Below are 21,980 nucleotides of genomic sequence, written 5' to 3' on the forward strand. Positions count from 1 at the left end.
TGTCAAACAATAGGCCAATTAACTAAACAAAGCAGATATTGAAAATAGTGAAAAAGTTCCTTTGGAGTTTTCCATGTTATGGAAAACTTGAACAAACTTTTTGGCCAACCTAATATTACATGTCTAAGTACACTGGACACCCAGTAAGTGGACTTCCTCACTAATTTATAGACAAAGCCCACAGTAACCATTGTGGTTAGGTGCTGATTATAAGAGAGACCAGCAAAACTTTTTAAATTGGTCACTTCCTTCAGCTGATCTTGCCTCAGAGAAGTTGGAGTTTTTCCTCTTATACGAGTATAGTACTACATTCTTCTGTTTGCAATGGAGAGTCAGGTGGCATATGCTGATTTAAACTTACCCAGGGATTCTGGCATTGGAAGGTCATCACCTCCATCTTGTCTTCAGAGTAAGTGGCTTTAATTTTCCTTTTGGCATTTGTGTATCTTCCAATAGTTAGATGTTCCTGTAAATTTGTGGCTTTAAATCATGACTTTGAAGATGAGCAGTAGTCATGTATTAAGTTGATATAGCATGGCCTGTCTGTAGGTAATCACAGGTGTGGAAAAAAGTGCATACCTTTAGATTTCTTTTTGTGAAGATACTTTTGTGAAAAGTGAACATCATTCCTGTTACTGAGCCTTGGCTAAAAGAACCTGAATAAATATTTTACAAGTGTGAACAAAGGAGTATTTTTATTTTATTTGGAAATAAAAGCAGTTTTTCTATTTTTGTTCTTGGGCTTTTTAATATAAATTTATTTTTTTTAATTTTACTTTATTTTACTTGACAATACTGTATTGGCTTTGCCATACATTAACATGAATCCACTGCAGGTATATATGTGTTCCCCATCCTGAGCCCTCCTCCCTCATCTCTCCCCGTACCATCCCTCTGGGTTGTCTCAGTGAACCAGCCCCAAGCATCCAATATTTGTTTTATTTTTTGCCATCCCATGTGGCATGCAGGATCTTTGTTCCCCAACCAAGGATGAAACCCGTGCTCCCTGCAGTGGAAGCATGGAGTCTTAATCACTGGAACAGCCAGGAAGTCCCTTTTTTGTTTTTGTTTTTAACAAAGAAATGTTTTTAGAAATATTCTGCTACCTTGTTGTAATAGTAACCTACTTTATTTCAAATCTCTCTGTAAAATACTGGTTAAGTTCCAATGCATTTGCACCCATAGCATTCCTTTCAGAATACAAAGTGTTAATGATTAACACTTTGCTAATTAATTAACACAAAGTGTTAAAGATGTTAATGATGAACATCTTCCACTTTTCAAAGGGAAGGAAAAAATGTTCCAAAAGAAAATTATATTCAAGATTGATGTGAATATACTCACAATCTGATTATTTTTTAAATTTAAAAATGTATCAGTTTAGAAGGAGATAAGCCACAAGACACAGGAGAATATCCCTGATAAACCTACTTGATATTTGTTGAATTTGGCAATTTTCTGTGTGTCAGAGGAGCTAGTATTCTGAGTGAAGGAGATGAGGATTCTAATGAGAGGTAACAGGTGATGGATTCCATGGCTGAAAAGAAACTAGAAACTAAGTAGAAAAATGTATAAAATGATCATAATATAGTACTGCCTTCTGATGTCAAACCAAATTTACTACTATTGCAATTTTTATGCCACCTGATATTCATTCCATTGTGTGCTTAGCAGGTGTGCTGCATCCTTTCAGGATGACGTGGGATAATTTCAAACTATTCAGTTATCAACATTCTAAATTGGAGACTGAAAAGTCTTAGGGTTAGCAAATAGTTTCACGAGACCCTTCAAATGGGGGTTATGGAAAATTGGAGAATTTTGATAACTACAGTGACAGTTTGGTCAAGCTATATTTTTTGGTGGGAAATAGCAAAGCTTTCTGTTCCCTATTCAAATCTAGCAAAAGTAGAGAGAAAGGAGGATGGTGTTGAAAGGAGATGTGGCAGGATGAATATAGAAAAAGCAAGATTTTCCTCAAAAGCTATGATCTAAGATCCCAAATCAAAGGGGTCAGAAAATGTGTCTCTTCTGCTCATAATCATTATTCCTCAAAATATCATTATAAAAGTAAATCTGAAAAACAAAGCAGAATAAAGTCAGAACAAAATATGTGGTTACAAAACACTTGACTGCAAAAAATGTATAACCTATAAGTTGAGAATTTTGTATTTGGTGGTTTTATCAAGGACCATACCTGGGAAGGCAGCCTCTTAGATAACTCCGAGGAACTGTTCCCATTGGTAAGGGAGAAGCCAGGACATATAGGAGTTTTTGCTGCAAACAAAAAAAAATATATAGTTGACTACCAAAAGATGACTGCTAATCACAAAAACAGACATATCGAGTTAATGATTTTAGTGTTTTCTTATGTGTGAGAAGACGCAAGAGTCTGGGCTTACTGAAATCATTCCCGTGATGCCCATTTTAACTATCTAGCGCTAGTATCCTGTGTTCCTTCACTCTGAATTCCACTCGGGTTTCAACATCGGGGCAGCTACCCTGGCTGATGGCTTTATGGTCACAATGTCCCTTGTCTATTGAAATGGCAGGTGACATTCTTTCTCCACAGATTGACCTGTTATTACAATTATTGTGAAACTACCCCTGAGCTCTTTGGCTGAACTGTTCAGCCTGTGGGAACTGTGTTGCTGCTGCTGCTAAGTCGCTTCAGTCGTGTCCGATCTGTGCGACCCCATAGACGGCAGCCCACCAGGCTGCCCCCATCCCTGGGATTCTCCAGGCAAGAACACTGGAGTGGGTTGCCTTTTCCTTCTCCAATGCATGAAAGTGAAAAGTGAAAGTGAAGTCGCTCAGTCATCTCCGACTCTTAGCGACCCCATGGACTGCAGCTGACCAGGCTCCTCCGTCCATGGGATTTTCCAGACGAGAGTCCTGGAGTGGGGTGCCATTGTGGGAACTGTAGAACAGTGATCATATCAAAGGCATTCAGGTAAACCAGAGATGTGAGTCGCCACCTAGTTTATGGCCCAGCACTTGATTTCTTAAAAAAGTAGATAAGTGTTCACAAAATGCCTCTAGAGTCTATCTATTCATCCAAAAATAAGCACCTGTGCCAGGCATGCCCTGGTGCTGAGGTTAGGACAAGTGAAAAAAATAGTTGAAAAATATTTTCTTTTTTGTGTGTTTATTTTATACTGCTAGGAAGACATACAAATAAACAAAAAACTAAGTATATACATATATGTGGGTTAGATAATATTAAACGCAAGAGAGAAAATTTTATCTATATTTTGTACTCTAATATTCACCCCTCTGCTTTTTTTATCCTTTATTTATTTATTTATGGCTGCACTGGGACTTTGCTGCTGCCTGTGGACTTTATCGAGTTGTGGGCTATTCAAGGGCTCCTCGCTAGCTGTAGTACACAGGCTTCTCATTGTGGTGGCTTTTCTTGTTGCAGGGCTCAGACTTGGTACCAGATGTGCACTGCTTAGTCGTTCCACAGCATGTGGAATCTTCCCAGATCAGGGATAGAATCCCTGTCCCCTGCTTTGGCAGGTGGATTCTTAACCACTGGACCACTAGAAAAGTCCTGAGAAACTGTTTTTATTTGTGATGGAATTGAGAGTTAACTTCAGAGAGGGTATGATATCAAGTAGAAGAAGGCCTGCCTCACAAGATGACATCTGAGCCAAGACCTGAAAGAATTAAAGGACAAAGATATGTTTCCTTGGAGAAGAGCTTTTTAGAAGATGGACCAGGGCAAGGGCAAGTTCCCTGGGATGAGAATGTTCCTGTCCTTTTGTAGGAGGAGCACATAGGTTGGGTGTGAAATGATGGAGCATGTCTGTGTTGAAAGCAGCAGGAGATAAAGTCAGAGATGTAATGGGAAATGGATTGAACAGGAACTTGTAGACTCTTTTACAGATATACAGTCTTAAATCTGCTTGAGAGAAGGCCAAGGAAAGGTTTAGAGCAATGGAGTGAGATGATTTGGCATACTGTTTATTATTTTTTTAATTTTATGTATTTATTTATTTTTGGCTGCACTGGGTCTTCGTGGCAGTCCAAGGGCTTCTCATTGTTATGGATCACAGCTTCAGTAGTTGCAGAATGGGATCTCAGCAGCTGGGGCTTGTGGGCTGTAGAGCATGGGGTCAGTAATTGTGGCAGAATCTTCCCAGACCAGGGATTGAACGTGAGTCCCCTACATTAGCAGGCAGATTCTTATCCACCACACCACCAGGAAATCCTTGGCATATTGTTTATATTCAAACAAAAAATAGCCCTGCATGGATATTTCCAGATGACTAAAGGAGGAGAAGGGGATGACAGAATGAGATGCTTGGATGGCATCACCGACTCAATGGACATGAGGTTGGGTAAACTCCAGGAGTTGGTGATGGGCAGGAAGGCCTAGCATATTGAGGTTCATGGGGTCGCAAAGAGTCAGACACGACTGAGCGACTGACCTGAAGTGAACTGAAAATTTACCTGGCATCTTCAATTTGTTGTAAGTTCGTTATTTCTAAAGTCATGAAGTGTTGCAGAAAAACAACTCAGAAGAGTCATAAAACCCTCCTCTCAATTCCATAAATTTTCAATGAACAGTTATTGTGTACTAGACTCCATGTTGAGAAGAATTTTTTCATTTAACCCTTTCCAAAACCTCACCAAGTAACTTATGTTATGTTTCACAAGTGAGGAAGTTAGTATTTTATGAAGGTTACAGGCTTAAAGCAACATGCTCAAATACAAATCTGTTACATTTGAGAGCCTTTGCTCTTAACCACTGCTCTCCTTCAGTAATAAATAAGATAGTGACTATATGAAACTTTCTCCATGTTTCAAAATTTCAAGGCAGGAAAGAATAAGGAAGAAAAGAGACAGAAAGGTAAAATACCATACAGCTGTCAGGAAAGTTCACCTAGGACTAAGTCTCAGGCTCACTAAGTTTAGCTGCTCTGTGTCACACAGGATCACATTAGAAGTTCTAGGTCAATATTCTCCAGTGCGGTTTCTCTCATTTTCAGATTACACCCGGGACCTTGGAGCTCCTTTAGGTGTTATCTTTTCTCTCTCTCCTCCACATGATTATCCACGTGTCACTATCTAAAATTTAATACATTCTGTTTCCTACCTTAATCTTTTATCACATATAGCTATCTTAAAATTCCATCTCTACAAGGATGTTTTAGAAAGGGCTAAATCTTATACAAATGTCAACATCCTAACAATAGAGATCTGTAGTAGTTGGCTGAAAACTGGATCACACAACTCAGTCGCCTGGGGGACTGTGAAAAACTAAAGTAGAAATAAATGGACTTGCAGGTCACTCTGGAACATTATTTTTTAATCAATTAATTAATTTTATTTATTTTTGGCTGTGCTGGATCTTTGTTGCTGTGTGGGCTTTCTCTAGTTGTAGTGAGCAACTCTTTAGTTGCTTCTCATTGCAGTGGCTTCTCTTATTGTGGAGCACAGGCTCTAGGGTGCTTGGGTTTCAATACTTGTGGCCCACAGGCTCAGTTACCCTGCCACAGTAGGTGGGGTCTTCCTGGATCAGGGATTGAACCTGTGTCCCCTGCATTAGCAGGAAGATTCTTAACCACTGGACCACCAGGAAAGTCCTTAGGACCCTACTGTAAGTTAACTGATAAATGTTCTTTTCTGCCCCTAACCCCCAACCTGAATCTAGCTCTTTCTTATGTGAGCCAAACAGCCTTTGCTTTTTGTACCAGATGAACTCAACTAAGTTAACCAAGCATGTTTTCTTAATGTCTCAGATCTTCGTCAGGGTCCACGTTGGCACAACTTTTCCCTGAAATTTGGTTGTGCTGTGATTATACTTCTTGCCTTGACTGTGACTGGGTTGAGTATTTCAGGTAAGTGATGCAAGACCATTTATTTCTTGTTCTACTTATTCTCCTTCTGCCATAAATAGTAAAGTATGTTAAACATCTTTGGCCACCCCAAACTTAGTGGAAGATTGATGAAATAAAAACAGTTATAAAAGAGTGCTCTAACAGTGCCCAGCCCACATCCACTTTGCAAACCCTAGGCTTTCACATTTCTCTTCCTAATTATTCTGAGAATCTTCATAGGGGATTTACATGTGCTCCAAGAACTTTTTTAAAAATTGCAATTATGATAAAAGCTTGATAATAACAAAGAAAATAAGTTTATAATTGCTTAGAGTTTTTTTTTTTTTTTTTTTAACGTGGACCATTTTTAAAGTCTATTGAATATGTTACAATACTGCTTCTGCTGTTTTTATGTTCTGGGTTTTTCTTGTTGTTGTTGTTATTTGTTTGTTTTTTGGCCCCAAGGCATGTGGGATCTTAGCTTCCCCACCAGGTATCAAACCAGCATCCTCTGCATTGGAAGGTGAAGTCTTAACCACTGGACTTCCTGGGACATCCCTACAGTTTCTTAGGTGCCTACTAAATTCTAGATTGTCCTAGGCAATGTCTCCCATAGGACAGACACTATTATACTCATTCTGAAAATGGAACATGTAGATAGGAGTGTAAGCAATTTAAGAATTTAAATAACACCTGGGATTTTACTTATATAGTGGGTGTGTGCATGCTAAGTCACTTCAGTCATTTCTGACTCTTTGAGATCTTAGGGACCATAGCCCTCCAGGCTCCTCTGTTCATGGGATTCTCCAGGCAAGAATACTGGAATGGGTTGCCATTCCCTTCTCCAGATTACTTATATATTAGATGCAAGTAACTCCATGTTTACTTATGTGTTTGTTTATGTTGTCTTCTAAGCAGACCCACTGTTACTAAATTGCTATTGCTCTTATCTTCTGTTCATTTCAAGCTTGTTGAGATAGTACTAAGACAACAATTTCCTGAAGTGATAAATATAGCATATCCACTTCATTGCACCTTTTAGCATTTTATCTTCTTAATGGTGTTTCTTTATTTACCAGTGATACTCATAAGACAAAATACATCAATAGAAAAAACCAGCATGGATGCTCAAGAGAACAGCAAGGAAGCAACAGGTATATTTTGTGGTTGAATTTTCTAAGAATAACAGCTAAAATTTGATGGTTATCATTGTATTATTTTTGTTAAGGCTCATTACAACCCATGTGTTAAGATTAGTTTTATCACTCTGATTTTATGTTTGACAAAGCTGAGGCATGGAAAGGTTAAGCAATTCATCTGGGGTCATACATGTGCTAAGGGGTGACACTGAGAATTGTACTTCAGTGGTCTATTGTCAGAGCCTATGACCTTAACTACCAGATAATACTGCCTTCTGAGTACTCAGGCTAGGAGAGTCAATAATTATTAGTCAAAATCCAAGCCATAAAGTAAAATATACATTAAGTGAGATATTTGGTGATTTTAATATGTCAAACAGCTAACCTTTGACTAAAGCTAATGAATAGAACACAAACATGTAATGAATTCGTTAATACTTATTGTATTAATCATTAAGATATTGATCTTGTCCTTATGCTTACTAAGCAGTGTGTGTTAATACTCTATTGTTGAGAGACTATAGCAAAATGCGATCATTTATTATATACATTTGTATAGAAGAGAAATTTTAAGAAAATGAGAATATCCCTCTAAAAAATGCTATCCAATAGATCTCATTATTAGGCAAATATATAATTTAGCAATTAGAAACTTTCAAATAATTTCTCTCCATGATACTTGCCATTAATTGTGGGTACGAATTATTATTTGCTTTACATTTTACATGTTGTTTCAAGTAGACTTTTTTTAAAGAGCATTTGATATAGTTGTCCATGGAGTAGGAAGAGCAATGATAAGGAATTTAAGGAATCTCAAAAAGAGTTTTGGCTCTATCACTACCTGCTTGTGTGGAATTGAACAAGTTATTCTGTCTGTCAGTGTTTTAGCTGGTCACTAATTTTCAAATTTTAATAGCAGAATGAACAGTGGTCTCAAAACCCTCAGTTATATTAAATTCATGAATTGTTCTCACAATGACAAAGACTTTCCTGAATTTATAATAACTTGTATGAGATCCAACCAGTCCATCCTAAAGGAAATCAATCCTGAATATTCATTGAAAGGACTGATATTGAAGCTGAAACTTCAATACTTTGTCCACCTGATGCAAAGAACTGACTCATTTGAAAAGACCCTGATGCTGGGAAAGTTTGAAGGCCAGAGAAGAAGAGGATGACAAAGGATAAGACGGTTGAATGGCATTACCGACTCAATGGGCGTGAGTTTGAGTAAACTCTGGGAGTTTTTGATGGACAGGGAGGCCTGGCGTGCTGCAGTCCATGGGGTCACAAAGAGTTGAACACTGCTGAGTGACTGAACTGAACTGTGTATGTGTGGTTAGTGTTAGTGGGATGGGGACAGGTTAGAAATATAACATTCATTTCTTTTCTTCCTCTTTCTTACTTTATTTTTATTTTCCCTCTTCTTTGTTACTTTAGAGAGACCAGTTCTGTTAAGGTGTCCAATGCACTGGCAACAAATCTGAGATAAATGCTTATATTTTACTGAAACTTTCAAACTTTCAAATGACAGTCTAGCTGACTGTTACACAAGAGAATCCAGTCTACTGCTTATTCAAGATCATGAAGAATTGGTAAATAATTATTAATAAGTAAAATACTTCAATAACACTCAGCATTGGCTTCTAACCATATCAAGATTTTTGTGCTCTAGTCTCGAGGGTTCTATGCAGATGGAAGTATTAACCTTGACTTCAAGGAGCTTACAATCTGAGAGACTAAATGGACATATAAGCAAAATAAATATTATTTAATGAATACAAAAATATAAACATAAATATTTGGATGTATAAATGAATGGAATAGAAATATCACAAGTAAGGAATAATTAACTCCAATGGGGTGTCAGGAAAGGCTTTGTGAGGAAGTGATACTTGAACTGGGTTTCAGAGGATGAATAGAAGAATGCAAACCAGCAATAGATAGATGGATTCAATACTCATTTCTTCTGTTTCATTTGCAGAGACTCATACAAAACCTGATAAACAAAGAAGGAATTCTGTTTTGGATTGGATTAAATTTTACATTATCAGAGAAGAACTGGAAGTGGATAAATGGATCCATTTTAAATTCTAATATGTAAGTATTAGATAAGCTAATTTGAATATTCTATTTGTATCAGGTTTGCAAGGCAAGATAGTATCATTGCTATTGAAGACTGAGATTTATAGTTTTAATTTAGTTTAGAAATTTTCAAAAGAAGCAGTATAGTCTGAGAAGAAGAATGACTTTGAAGTTAGTTGAAAATCTCCATATATGAAAAGACATCACTCTTTGTCACAATGTATATTTTTAATTGCAGTGGAGTTTTAGGAAACAGGGGATAAACCAACTCCTTTGGGAGGGACACCAAAAAAAAAATTCTAATAACAAAATTTAAAAATAAAGAAATTTCTAGCTGGATGCTATTGGAAAAAGAATTTTTGTGCCAATATTATTAAATATAAAGAATTTAAGTAGAACTTTTCAAACTGTGGGACCAAATAAGTAGGCCACATACAGCATTGAAATATGAATATGAGAAGAAAAAAGTATAGTAAATATCTAATTGTGGAATCCAGGCATTTGAGAGAATTGGCCAACTTGTGACAAATATTGTAGCCTATTTTAATCAGTGGTGTAGAGAGAGAGTTGTTTGAGGAGATGCAATGACACTGCATAAGCCACAAAAGAGCTATTTGCTATTTCTTTAAACTTTTTATTTCTGTATTTATTTTTGGCAGTGCTGGGTCTCACTGCTGCTCAGACTTTTCTCTAGTTGCTCAGAGTAGGGGCCACTCTCTAGCTGTAGTGTGTGGGCTTCTCCTTGGAGTGGCTTCTCTTGCTGCAGAGCACAGGCTCTATAAAGAAATTCTGATGAGCGTTTCAGAACAGATGATATCCTGTTATGATTTTTGAGTCTGTGAATGATTTATTTACATTTGTATAAAGTACAGTTAAAATTGATTTTTTATCATTCAAAAAAATAAGACATTAAAATTGAAGACACAGGAGCAGGTAAAAATTTATCTAAAACAGAGCAATACTTTGTTATGTGGAAACTTACAAAAATTTGATAGACATATTGCTTTAATTAGCAAATTTTTATGTTGTTTTGCTCATGTTCTAAAATATAATATTTTTAAATATAGTACTTAAAAATGAATATCAGTTTAAAATAAAGGGTCCTGGACAAGAATAAATGTATGAAAAGGCAAATATATTTTGTTACATAAAATCTATTCTGGTTTTTATTTGTTTTCCAGGGATTATATTCTCTACTTTATTTACATATAAATGCAATTCTGATATTAACTTATTTCTATTTTTCTGAACATAGAAAGGGTTAACTTTGGTTTCTGCGTGGGTATGTTTCTTATTGGGTCATTACGTTTATTCTATTAAACTTTATGATAAAATTAGAAATCTCTGTAGTGTCTATGAGAAGAAATATAGGCAAAGTTAATGAACTAAATTCAATTAACATTCTATTCTATTCTGAAGACTGAAAGGATGCTTTGGTTAAGACAGTGATCAGGTAACCCTGAAAGGTATCATATGATAGTAGAAAGAGTTGCAGTTAGATTCTGCTTTTATTTCGTTCTCTACCCTGGTTTTCAAGTAATGAAAAACATAAACAGTATTTTTTTTTTCACTGTTTTGGGGATTAAGAAGATAATACTAAAGAACTAGGCAGAGATCTGGTCAAAGAAGGCCTGGGAAGTCACTGACGGTCTTTTGAAAAAAGTCAAATGAGCATTTAAAAAGTTATCTTGAAGTTTGAAGAAGGGGACCAGAAGGGTGAAAGAGATAAAACACAGGGGACTTTTGCTATTACTCGCTTGAAAGAAATACTGATGTGACTAGACTGTCAGGCGCTAGGAGGGAATCAGGTGGACTTCTCAGGGCCAGGGGCCCTTATGAAGAAAAGAAACAAAGGAACAAAGGAAATCTGTGATGGAGCCCTGCCCACCATACCACTTCACTTTCAATTTAGGACAAGCAGGTGAACGTCTTGCCCATACCCCATCCTAGCATGCCAGTTCTGTGTTGCCATCCCATTCTTTGACTGCTACTCACACCACATCTGCAATAAGCCACAACACTCCTGCATCTTTGGAACTAAGAGAACATTGATCACAGCAGACACTCGTGAACTGTTTGGAACGGGAAAAAAGGAACCTTCCACTACATACAACATGAACTGAGCCTCCTTTTCTGGCCACATTCAAATTCTGCAGACCCTGCATATCTATACATACTTACTACATTTCCTGAGCACATACTCTGTTTAAGCCTGATCATACTTCTATAGGTATCATCTCGATGCCTCCCCAAATACTAGATTATTATATCCTAAATATTTAAGAAAATCAAAGTTCAGTGAAAGCAATAAGTTTTTCGTGTGATATGTTAATAGATTCAGTTTCCAATTTTCAAAGCTTCATTTTGTATCTATCATGATAATATTTCTATTTAGAATGCTTCACTTCCAGTGAAGATGAACTTACAAGTTCCAGATGTTTATATTAGCTTTCTATTAAAAGTTTATATTTATGACTGACTGTGTAGTTATCACTGTTCAGTTGCTAAGTCATGTCCAACCCTTTGTGGCCCCCATGGACTGCAGCTCCCTAGGTTCCTCTGTCCTCCAGTGTCTCCCAGTTTGCTCAAATTCATGTCCATTTGAGTCAGTGATGCTATCTAACCATCTCATTCTCTGCCTTCCCCTTCTCCTTTGGCCTCAGTCTTTCCCAGCATCAGAGTCTCTTCCAATGAGTTGGCTTTTCCCATCAGGTGGTCAAAGTATTGGAGCACCAGTCCTTCCAAGGAAAATTCAGTGTTGATTTCTTTTAGGATTGACTGACTTGATTTGCATGCAGTCCAAGGGACTCTCAAGAATCTTCTCCAGCATCACGATTTGAAAGCATCAATCCTTCAGCACTTACTCTCTTTATGGTATAAATTTCACATCAGCACATGAGTAATGGAAAAGCCGTAGCTTTGACTATACTGACATTTGCTGGCAAAATGATGTCTTTGCTTTTGAATATGCTGTCTAGGTTTGTCATAGCTTTCCTTCCAAGGAGCAAGTGAAAAGAAAATGAAAGTGGAAGTGTTAGTCCCTCAGTCCGGTCTGACTCTTTCCCATGCTATGGATATATCCCTCCAGGTTCCTCTGTCCACAGAAATGGAATTTTCCAGACAAGAATACTGGAGTGGGTAGCCATTCCCATGAGCAAGTGTCTTTTAATTTCAGAGCTTTAGTCATTGTCTACAAAGATTTTGGAGCCCAAGCAAACAAAGTCTGTCACTGCTTGCATTTTTTCCCCTGCTATTTGCCATGAAGTGATGGAACTGTATGCTGAAATCTTAGCTTTTGAATATTGAGTTGCAAGCCAACTTTTTCACTCTCCTCTTTCACCCTCTTTCAGAGGCTTTTTAGTTCCTCTTCACTTTCTGCCATTAGACTGTTTACTTACCCAGTGCTTAGTAACTGAGCATCTCATTGTTTCCTGAAAGTTACAGAAAATACTGGCTGGATGAGGAGAATTATGTGAGAAAATCATGAACACTAAAGAGAGTCTTTTCTTTTGCTCTACAGATTACCCATTTCTGGTGATGTTAAAGAAGACGGCTGTGTTTGCCTATCAAGGACACAACTTATTTCTGATTACTGTGCTGTAAAATATAGAGGGATCTGCCAAAAAGAACTAAACCTGTTAGAAGTAAAGTCATACGTTCCTCCAATTGACTAGATATCTGCCAGGAGCCAGCGTGAGGAATCCCACCCATGACAAGGTCATGTGGCAGAGGCCTGATGGGCAAGGCGAATCAGGCCTCAGGTTTTCCCCCTGGTATTTCCTGAGCATGTACCCCCCCAAAATAAGAATACACCTGCCTTATTGTATTGTGCTTTTCTACTTTTCTGACACTCTCTGGAAAAAGTTAATTCAGGGCTTCAGTCTCCTGCAAAAGAATGTCTCAGCTTAAAACCCCCTCTGATAACTCTCTAGCTTGCCTAACAGGTTCCCCCGGAATTTTTACAGCTTGTGAATTGCTTACAGTCTCCCAACCATCAGAGGCACAGGAAGCTTAAAACATCCTAGAAATGCAGGGGCTTTTGAGATGTCAAGATCATTAGAATAAAACTGATTAAGCGCTTCATTGTTGAGCCAAACGGTGCTGCCAAATTTTCATATCTTTTATTTGTTGATATAGTTGGTATATAGAAAAAACAAGTAGCAACATTAGATCTTTGAGTTAAGTACCTTCTTTGTTATAACCCACTGCACCTTTGTTCTATAGAGATGTAACTTTAGTGCTTTAAGGAGATGCAGATTAAAGAAAAACACTTCAGGGGAAAGGAGATCAACATTCATTAAGAAAGAGAGCCAAAAATTGTTAACAAGCCTCTTGGCCAGTAGATAATGTAAATCACCTGAGACCTTTTGTATACAAAAAGATATACAGAAAGGGTCAGGACTGCTGCCCCTGCATGACTCTGTATCTTCCATTAGGTAAAATTTAGGGTATATAAACACCTTTTGAATAATAAAGTTGGAGGGGGTTTTTGCACAAGCCTGGCCTCCCCGGTGTCAATTCTTTCTCTTGCTCCCTCTCCCTCCCTCTCCTTTTCAGGCCGATCCCTTGGAACGTGGAGGCTCACCGAGTCTACTTACTTGCCCGGGCTTCTGAGACCCATGTGAGAGGGAGTCCAAGGTGGGGCACCCTCTGCTATTTAAGCGGGAGCCTGTGGCCCAGCATAGATGGTGCAAGTTCCTTGTCTGAAACTTTGGTTTTCCACATAAACCAAGTTAATCAGCCTCTTTCCTCCACTCATTTTCCTACTACACCATTTTTTTCCAAATCTAATCTTATATTTCTAATTAAATTAAGTTTTCCTCGCCTATCCATCTCCCCTTCGAATCACCCTAGATCCACTGGGACTGGACCCCAGCAGATATCCCCCTCCATCTCTTTAATTTCCATTTCAGATCTCTGTCATTTTAACTGTATATATTGTGATAGTGGCTCCATGTACATTTTGTGGTACAAAGTGAACACACACTGAGGATTCTAATTTTTGTGAATTTTACAAAAGTTCATGTCTAACCTCCTCATTAAATAACTGAGAAAACATATACCTAAAGAAAAGATGTCTCAGGGCATGTGCTGAGGAATCGGATAGGTGTGTCATATGGTAGTTCTATTTATCAGTATTTTAAGGAACTGCCATACCATTCTCCATAGTGGCTGTATCAAGCATTCCCACCAGTAGTGCAGGAGGGCTCCATTTCCTCCACATGCTCTCCAGCATTTCCTGTTTGTAGATTTTCTTCATGATGGTCATTCTGACCGGTGTGTTAGCTTGGACATAAGTACACAACCATATGTAAAATGGATAGCTAGTGGGAAGCTACTATACAGCACAGAGAACTGAGCTCAGTGCTCTGTGATGACCTAGAAGAGTCTGATGAGGAGGGGGGCAGGCAGGAGGCCCAGGAAGGAGGGGATACATATATATACTTATAGCTGATCCACTTCATTGTACAGCAGAAGCTAACACAATATTGTAAAATAATTATACTCTCATGAAAAGTCTCATTTTAAGAGACAGTGATGCACTATGGATAAAACCCCAAACCAGCTAAGGGGAATGATTTCTAATCCAGCAGCTTTCACCCACCCCCTTCTCTGCCTTATCTCACCTCCAAAAAGTTTTAGTCAATATTTCTAAAGTCTTCTGCTTCTTCCACAGCCTCTATGTTTTGCTTTTATATTTTGTGGTAGAGGACTGACTAAAATCAATTCTCTGGATTTTTATATCAGAGATCCATTACTAAAGGAATTTGAAGAAGGGGACTTAACTCTTCCCCATCATTGCAAAGTTCTTTTCATTTTAATTTTATCCCTGCTTTTTTTTAAATTAAATTTTGTTGTAGTGTAATCACTTTAAAATGTTGTGTTAGTTTCTCAGTTCAGTTCAGTTGCTCAGCCATGTCTGACTCTTTGCGAACCCATGGACTTCAGCACACCAGGCTTCCCTGTCCATCACCAACTCCCGGATTTTACTCAAACTCATGTCCATCGAGTCAGTGATGCCATCCAACCATTTCATCCTCTGTCGTTCCCTTCTCCTCCTGCTTCAATCTTTCCCAGCATCATGGTTTTTTTCAGTGAATCAGTTTTCATATCAGATAGCCAAAGTATTGTGACTATCATCTTCAGCAATAGTCCTTCCAGTGAATTTTCAGAACTGATTACCTTTAGAATTGACTGATTTGACCTTGCAGTCCAAGGGACTATCAAGAATCTTCAACGACACCACAGTTTGTGCACTTAGATGACCCAGAGGGATGGTACGAGGAGGGAGGAGGGAGGGGGGTTCAGGATGGGGAACACGTGTATACCTGTGGTAGATACATGTTGATGTATGGCAAAACCAATACATTATTGTAATGTAATTAACCTCCAATTAAAATAAAACCACACCAGTTCTTCACTGCTCAGCTTTCTTTATAGCCAGCTGTCACATTCATACATAACTACTGGAAAAACCATAGCTTTGACTAGACAGACTTTCATTGGCAAAGTAACATCTCTGCTTTTTCATATTCTTTTAAGGTTCATCATAGCTTTTCTTCCAAGGAGCATGAGTCTTTTAATTTCATGGCTGCAACCATCATCTGCAGTAATTTGGGAGCCCAAGATAATAAAGTCGCTTTGGCACAGTCAATAAAGCCGAAGTAGATGTTTTTCTCTAATTCTCTTGCTTTTGGATTATGCAACAGATGTTGGCAATTTGATCTCTGGTTTCTTTGCCTTTTCTAAATACAGCTTGAACATCTGCAAGTTCTTGGTTCATGTGCTATTGAAGTCTGGCTTGGAGAATTTTGAGCATTACTTTGCTAGCATTGTGAGAAGAGTGCAATTGTGTGGTAGTTTGAGTAATTTTGTCATGCCTTTATTTGGGATTGAAATAAAAACGGACCTTTTCCAGTCCTGTGGCCACTGCTGAGTTGTCCAAATTTGCTGGCATATTGAGTGCAGCACTTTCACAGCATCATTTTTAGGATTTGAAATAGCTCAGCTGGAAATCCACCACTTCCACTAGCTTTGTTCATAGCGATATTTCCTAAGGCACACTTGACTTTGCATTCCAGGATGTCTAACTCTAGGTGAGTGATCACACCATCATGGTTATCTGGGTCATGAAGATCTTTTTGGTACAGTATTAGTTTTTACTGTACAGTAAAATGAACCAACCATACATATACATATATTCCCTCCCTTTAGGACTTCCTTCCAACAGTGCATTAAGTACTGTTCCATGTGCTATGCACTGTGCTACACCTTTTTGGCATCATTAGGGAAGGGGGTATGTTTCAGGATGATTCAAGTACGTGATTTTTATTATTCATTTGTTTATTTACTTCTATATTATTATATCAGCTCCACCTGGTTTTACATCAGATCATCAGGCATTAGATCCAGGATGTTGGGGGCCCTGCCATACTGTATATCCACATTAGTTATCTGTTTTCTACATAGTATCAATAGTGGGTATATGTCAATCAAATGCCTCATTTCCTCCCACCATCCCCTTTCTCCTTTGGTGTCCAAACGTTTGTTCTCTATGTCTGTGTCTCTACTTCTGTTTTGCAAATATGATCACCAGTACCATTTTTCTAGATTCCACATGTATGCAATAATACAAAATTTATGTTTCTCTTTCTGTCTTACTTCACTTTATATGACAGTCTCTAGATCCATCCATCTCTCTACAAGCAACCCAACTTCATTCCTTGATATGACAGAGTAATAGTCCATTGTAGACATGCACCACATCTTCTTATTCACACTTCTGCTAATGAACATTTGGGTTGTTTCTGTGTCCTCGCTACTGCAGATAGTGCTGCTGTACACATTGTACTGCATGTGTCTTTTTCAATTATGATTTTCTCTTCAATGCTTATTTTTCTTCTATGTTTACTTCTTTTTTTTGTTACTTCTTTCTATGGTTCATGATATAGGAAATATGTAATCAAACCTTTCATTGCTATCGTGGAAAATGTGACTTTTATTTTCCATCTCCACAGTTGGGGAAGCTAAAGTTACAGAAAAGACATGTTTATTCTGATAGATCGCTCGAGTATTCTGTTTAACAAAAAACACGTGGCAAATTTTCTGTGGAAACCAAATAAATGGTAATATTGAATTTATCCTTTAAGGAGACTCATAATAAAATTCCTGAAAAATAGATATCTATTTACTCTGGTAAGTCAATGCCAACCTGAATCATATAAATTCAAATAATAGTATAAAGACCAAAATAAAATTTGAGTTTCTGCTTTCCATGCATGTTGATTTATAATAATTATTCATATAAAATTTTGAACACATCAAAAATTCAAAGTATAATTCATTTTGTACCAATTACTTAGGGAATATTAATCAGTTTTTAGAAACAGATTCTAGACAAGAGTATCATTACAAAGTAATACATGATAAAAGTGAGATTTTTGAAGTGTTTGATACTTTGGGGGAAAAGATCTGTAAAGAACAGATACTTTAGAAAAAAATGTTCCCACAATTGACAATATACATTCCTACCTCCTTGGAATGACGTTCAAAGTAACCTTCTAAAGCAAATCAGGGTAAAGCTAAGTTCATTCTCCTATACTTCTGAGATTTGAAATCAAGCACCCCTAAAGCACACATCTGTATGAACCTTTTACAATGAAACGAAGCCCAAGAAGTTAGGTTCTTCCTCTGTCGTTTGCTATTGCACTATTAGATAATTATGTGAATTCATTCTTGGATATATTAAGGCTGAGGTCATCTCTGAAATTCAAACTATAAAGATGCAATTCCAGGAGGAAGGTTAGTCTAAACCATATTATAGACAGATTAAAAAAATATCAGATAGGAGAACCTGTTTTTGTTTGCAGTATTGAGTCAACGTTTCCTGACAATAAACTCTGCAAAGCCAAGTCATGTCAACCTATTATGTCATCCAGGATCAGCCATTTACACTTCCTCTGTGGAGCCCATGCTTCAGATGCAGGTTCCTGACCACTCTCCAAACGGATCCTGATGTTTAAGGATTTCACTTTTGCCCCATATGTATAACACATTCCTTTCATATAACCCTTTGATGCTTTGCCTAGGAAAAGCCTAGGAATTGTAGAAAGCGCTAATCGAAGGTTCATTTCTTTCTGAACTTTCCTCAAATCTCCCTGGTTCTCATCATTTTTAATCTTCTTCTCCCCACTTTTCTAAAACAGGATTTAGCTTCTTCTTTGCCATGTTATATGGGCTTTCCTGGTGGCTCAGACAGGAAAGCGTCTGTCTACAATGTGGGAGACCTGGGTTCCATCCCTGGGTTTGGAAGAACCGCTGGAGAAGGAAACGGCAATCCACTCCAGTACTATTGCCTGGAAAATCCCATGGACAGAGGAGCCTGGTAGGCTACAGTCTATGGGGTCGCAAAGAGTCGGACACGACTGAGCGACTTCACTTTCACTTTCCTTTCACTTTTGCCATGTTATAATCTGATCATTTTATGATTGTAAGACTGGCTCTGCTTCTTTCCTGGCTAAAGTTGGACAAATATCATGATAGAACAATGAATGGAGGTCTCTGACTCAATTACAAGAGTAAGGGCATAACAATTGTCTGTTTATGCTGCATTGAATCACCCTTGAGACTGGACCAGTGACATATCTTCCGTTTATTTTCTGGGCCATGTATTTGAATTTGAAATTCATTTCCCACTATTTTACCTTCATGTTCTACCCATTGACAGAGCTCCTCCATATACACAGTCTGTGTTCAAGCAAGTATCATGGTTAACATATATACACTATTACATGTAAAATAAACAGCAAGGACATACTGTATATCCCTTTGCTGTACGCTGGAAACTAACACAGCATTGTAAAGTAACCGTATTTCAATTTTTTAAAAAAAATCAATTATCATGGGAAAAATTAAAAATAAAGCATAGCACAAGAGCCTAGCTTTTTTTAAGCCATTTTTTTCCGATCTATTATGTGTAAGTAGCCGCCAATTAAATTCTGTTTCAGGTATGGATAAACAAGAGTAAGTTTTTACATTCTTATCAAGCAGTGTGGGAGAGGAAAATCTAAGATTATGAGTTAATTATAAAATAGTTTTAAATTCTAAACATTTAGAAACTCTTGAAGCAACTAAAGTAACCAGGTGTGATGGGCATAGTTTTTAATTCACGCCTTGACAGCAGCTGGTTTGCATCTGCAGGTGTTTGGTAAACTCCATTCTGTCCTCTTGTTGGCTTATTGGGTTTTGTTGTGTGTGTGTGTGTGTGTGTGTGTGTGTGTGTGTGTGTGTGTGTGTAAGTATGCTTGTTCCCTTGCGACAAAGCAAAACCAAAGTAAAAAAAAGAAAAGAAAATTGTATATCAAAAAGAAGTGCTTAATCTGTTTTGTCCTTTTGCACAGCTTATCTATTTCCTTCATCACATATGAGATTTGATAATTTATTTATCTCTCATTTTACTATTGTTATTTTGCATACCACTATTGCCATTTGAGCTCCATGAGATCAAGTACCTTTGTAGTATTGTAAGTCAATGCATGGTTTTGGCACATAGTAGTTGTTCAGTAAGTATTTCCTGAACAACAAACACATAATTATCAGATGGAATTTGTTTACTGAACGAGCTCTCCTAGATGATTCTTGCTTGAGGCCTCTCGTGCAATGGGAGTAAGATGGTTACTGGACTGGGGTTAGTTCAAAGTCTGTGTTGCTCGTATATGTGGTGACTGATTACTGGAAACCTCAGGAGGATGACTGAGTTACAAGAGCAGTTTTCTGAAAGGATCATTCTTCAAATAATAAGCAGCATAGAATGATGCATCAGCATTTAGGAGGTGATCTGAGTCTCTCCAGGTGGTGGTGCTAAAGAATCCACCTGCCAAAGCAGAAGATGCAAGAGATGAAGGTTTGATCCCTGGGTCAGGAAGACACCCTGGAGGAGGAAATGGCAACCCACCCCAATATTCTTGCCTGCAAAATTTCCATGGACAGAGGTGCCTGGAGACTACATTCCATGAAGCTGCAAACAGTCTGACACAACTGAGGATGTGAGCACAGGAGGTGAGCCACTAACAGGGTTAGAACCCAAATACAACCACCCAGATGTATGGATCCAACTGCACTCTCTATCAGAACAATCTGTAAGGGTCCTTTCAAAATAAACTTAGAAGGCTGCATAATCACAATGTGCTTTGGATTTACTCTCTGTGATTCATGAGAAATTGTCAATGTTATACTTTAAGAATTAGGTAACTGCTACGTGGCTAAAAATTTCTAAGCAAAGTCCTCTAATAAGCATAATTTTCAAAGGCAATTCCAATTCTAACTGAAGTCACTCTCCAAGTTTTTCTTCAGATATGTCCCTCATGTTCCACATGACAGCTACTCATTTCCGACTTGAGTAAGGCCACAGAATGAGACATTAATGAAGCCACGACTAGAGACTAGGTTTTCTCTGAAGCAAGTATCCCTTCTTCCTACTTCAGGGTTTTTTCTACTTTCCAACACTTATTTCAATGTTAACTACTCAAATAAGGCATGAATTTTCTCCATGATTTTTGCCTTCTGGGATTTTCACATTTCTCCTCGTAGAGCCAGCATTTAAGGATGTTATGTTGAGAAATATTTCTTTCTGGACTCTCCTTTCACAGGAGTGTTTCTGTAACCGTAGAAGCAGTTTCATGTGCACAAAAAGGTTCAAGAATAGTTTGTTCACTACCAATGCTTTCCTCACCTAGATTGAACAATTATTACAGTTTTCCTGTATAGCCTTTACCTCTTCTCACTTGCTTTCTATTACCTTTTTTTCTGAATGTGATGATTAGTAAGTTGCATATATACATAAAATTCCCTGGTGGCTCAGAGGTTAAAGCGTCTGCCTGCAATGCAGGAGACCTGGGTTCAATCCCTGGGTGGGCAAAATCCCGTGGGGAAGGAAATGGCAACCCACTCCAGTATTCTTGCCTGGAGAATCCCATGGACAGAGGAGCCTGGTGGGCTACAGTCCACAGGGTCGCAAAGAGTCGGACACGACTGAGCAACTTCACTTTATAAGGAAATCAAAATATTCTAATATATATTCTAATATATATTTTATATCCTAGTCCTTCCAAAATGTTTTTTAGAACCCCTTTCCTCCTCAATGCAGGAGCCAATCAAAGTTTACACTTTGCATTTGGTTACTGTCACTGTTTAAAAGAAACCTAGGAATAAACAGTAATTAAATCTTGGTTTAGTGACATCGTGCTTAACACAAGTGAATCCATTTGGATTTTTCTTTACTTGTCTCCAACATCACTTTGGTGTGTTTTATTAAAGAATTGTCCCTCTACTCTTGCTCGTTTTACCTTGGAATTCATTTCTTAAGGAGTCGAGGTCAATATTATTGTCAATAAAATTGCATTAAAATAAAAACGCATTGTTGCATTATGGACCGTGGTTTGATTGTTTCTTTAAATGTTAGCATCAATTTTAAAATGAAACCTCCAGTTTCTTTGACATTTGCCATTGAGATTAGAGGTCTGTGCGCACTGCCCTTGAATGTGTTTTCAACCAACATAACATCTCTTGCTAGATCATGAAAATCAGTATTGCTTCAACTTCCACTGAGAAGTTCCTGGGAGGCTTGCTGTTGGAAGTCAGCCTCTAAGCTTATAAGCAAGGCTGAAATGGAGCAGAGCCCTATCGTCTTCCTCTTCCAGGACCCTTTGCTCCTCCTCCAAGGCTATAGATGTTATTCTGAGCCATATACTGTGAGCTGTGTTACATACCCTGAAACCCCAAGTGGAGAAGTGAACTACATGAGGAGCAGACTGTAGTCATGACATAAGCTGGCACAGTTCTGAAAAATGGCCTCAAGGAAATGGAAACAATCCAACCCTGGAACTGAAGATGGATGGTCTTTGAAACAATCAAGGTGACACTGGTCAGACTG

General features: G+C 38.0%; 1 pseudogene; it reads left to right on the forward strand.

Annotated features, from left to right (window-relative positions):
• Positions 1-324: 324 nt before the first annotated feature.
• LOC138438336 (killer cell lectin-like receptor subfamily B member 1) lies at positions 325-12,719 on the forward strand (annotated as a pseudogene).
• Positions 12,720-21,980: the final 9,261 nt, after the last annotated feature.

Source organism: Ovis canadensis, chromosome 3 (genome assembly GCF_042477335.2).
Source record: "Ovis canadensis isolate MfBH-ARS-UI-01 breed Bighorn chromosome 3, ARS-UI_OviCan_v2, whole genome shotgun sequence".
Classification (NCBI taxonomy): domain Eukaryota; kingdom Metazoa; phylum Chordata; class Mammalia; order Artiodactyla; family Bovidae; genus Ovis; species Ovis canadensis.